Source organism: Berghia stephanieae, chromosome 3 (assembly GCF_034508935.2).
Source record: "Berghia stephanieae isolate SIO BIC M18660-M18661 chromosome 3, UCSD_Bste_1.3, whole genome shotgun sequence".
Classification (NCBI taxonomy): Eukaryota; Metazoa; Mollusca; class Gastropoda; order Nudibranchia; family Aeolidiidae; genus Berghia; species Berghia stephanieae.
In genome coordinates this window covers 57,452,126-57,454,625 of record NC_088362.1, presented here as the reverse complement: position 1 = coordinate 57,454,625, position 2,500 = coordinate 57,452,126, and the positions used below count along the sequence as shown (strand labels likewise).

General features: G+C 36.0%; 1 protein-coding gene across 1 annotated transcript in view; it reads right to left on the bottom strand.

The window, feature by feature from the left end:
• Positions 1–2,500, bottom strand: part of LOC144968069 (uncharacterized) — a 240,296-nt gene that overhangs the window by 234,978 nt on the left and 2,818 nt on the right. The gene's annotated exons all lie outside the window — the stretch shown is intronic.

Genomic DNA, 2,500 nt, shown 5'->3' with positions numbered 1-2,500 from the left:
TGCGCCATTCCAAACAAGGACCGTCACCAACCGCAAGTATGCTCCGTGGTATACGTCGGACGTTAAAGAAGCTAAAACGAAGTGTCGGAGAGCAGAAAGACTGCTGAAAACATCAGGCCTCATGATTCATCGTGAAATATTCAAGAGCGCATTTCGTGCCTGGAAGACAACAATAAAAAAGGCAAAGACCACGTATTTTCTTTCAAAATTTGAAACTTCTAAATCTTGTAAACAATTATTTAACATCTGCAATGATCTACTTGGACGTGAAAGATGCACTTCATTACCATCTACAACCAATCAAAGAGACTTGCCAGACACATTTGTCAACTTTTTTAAAGACAAAATCCATAACATTCGTTCAGAACTAGATCGGCATGAACCATTTATAGATACAAATACATTCTGTGGTACCCCTTTAGACAAGTTCCAACCAGTTTCACCTAGTTTCATAAACGAGTTGATAAAAAAAGCCCCCATTAAATCCTGCGACCTTGATCCCCTACCAGCACAGCTTTTGGCCAGCTCCATCGATACATTATTACCATCCATTACATCAATCATAAATACATCCATACTGACTGGCGAAGTTCCATCGTGCTTTAAAAGTGCCCTCGTCAAACCACTTCTGAAGAAACCATCACTGGACCACAATATATTAAACAATTATCGTCCTGTATCAAATTTACCTTTTTTGTCAAAACTTTTGGAGAAGGTAGTTCTTACACAATTAACATCTCATCTTAAGAACAACAGTTTGGAACAACCCTTTCAGTCAGCCTACAAACATCAACACAGTACTGAAACGGCGCTTCTTAAAATCTTTAATGACTTGTTATGTAATGCTGATGCTAACAATATCAATGTATTATGCCTTTTAGATCTTTCAGCTGCCTTTGACACCATTGACCATGACATTTTGTTAAGAAGACTAGAAAATACGTTCGGCATAAAAGGAATTGCCCTTAAATGGTTTACATCATATTTACAGGATCGATGGCAGACTGTCGTGGTGAATGGTGTTTAGTCAGAACAAGTTTTACTAAATTTTGGAGTGCCACAAGGCTCTGTTCTTGGCCCTGTCCTTTTTACTGTATATATGCAGCCCCTTTCTAGTGTGATATCCAGATTCAATCTGAGTTATCATTTTTATGCAGATGATACGCAAATATATGATTCAGCACCCCTTAGTAATTTACAGTTCTTAATACAACGAATTACGAGCTGTTTTAATGAGATTAAATCTTGGGTGTACCACAATAAGTTAAAATTAAATGATAGTAAAACTGAGATTTTAATGTGTGGAAGACCGAGTATCCTTAAACAGGCAAATAAATCACTAATTACTCTCGGAAATAGCACAATAGAATTTTCAAATAAAGCAAAAAACCTTGGCGTCATCATTGATAAAGATCTTTCCATGACAAGCCACGTGAATAACACCATACAATCTATGTACATAGAAATGAAAAAAATAAGCAAAATTCGTAATTTAATACCGAAGCATATAACAGAACTTTTAATTAATTCCTTGGTTTTATCTAAATTGGACTATTGTAACTCCCTTTGGGCGAATTTAACTAAAGACAAAATTAGCAAACTTCAGGTTGCTCAAAATAACGCAGCCAGGCTCATTGTACGCAATAACAAAAAATACCCGTCAGCAACTCTTCTTCTCCGTGAGTTACATTGGCTTCCTGTTGAAAAAAGAGTTGCCTATAAGATTTGTACTGTTGTCTACAAATCCCTGAGCACGAACAGTCCCTCCTATATTAAAGACCTTCTAAACATATATGTCCCCAATAGAAACTTGAGGTCAAGCAATGACCAATCAATCCTTGTCAAACCTAAGCCATTGCGTAAAATAGGTGAACAGTCTTTTCAATTTTCGGCCCCCATTTTTGGAACTCTCTCCCGTCACACGTGAGATGCTCGGATTCGTTGACAACGTTCAAATCTCGCTTAAAGTTTTATCTTTTTACGTCATAATGTTGCAATATTATTTTCATATTTTGTTGTTGTTAAATTGAATTCGTATCACGTTTCCTTCACACTTGTCTCACTGTAATATGTTTTGTTTTATATCACTGTAAAGCGCTTAGAGCCTGTGACAACGGGGTAAAGCGCTATATAAATGCCATTTATTATTATTATTATTAACAACAAAGAGTGAGATTGATATATCTAGATATTCCCATAATTTTATACAAACAATTTCTTTACCAAACCTGTATTAGATACTTTTATTTTCAGTTTTCAATTATATAATAATATAACATTGCAGTTCCACGCAATCTTCGTGCGTGTCACCAAATTGATTTGGTTGTGGTGAGGAGGTTTGAAGTTTGAATGTGGAGGTGGATTTCTTAGAGGGTAAAGTTCCTTTCAGCTTTTACTACTATTGTATCGCTGCGTTGTTATAGAGGGCTGTCATTTGTTCACGTTTGAAAACGAACTATAAAAATTCTTTACACTGTTTACATTAATGCCCGGCTTAAGG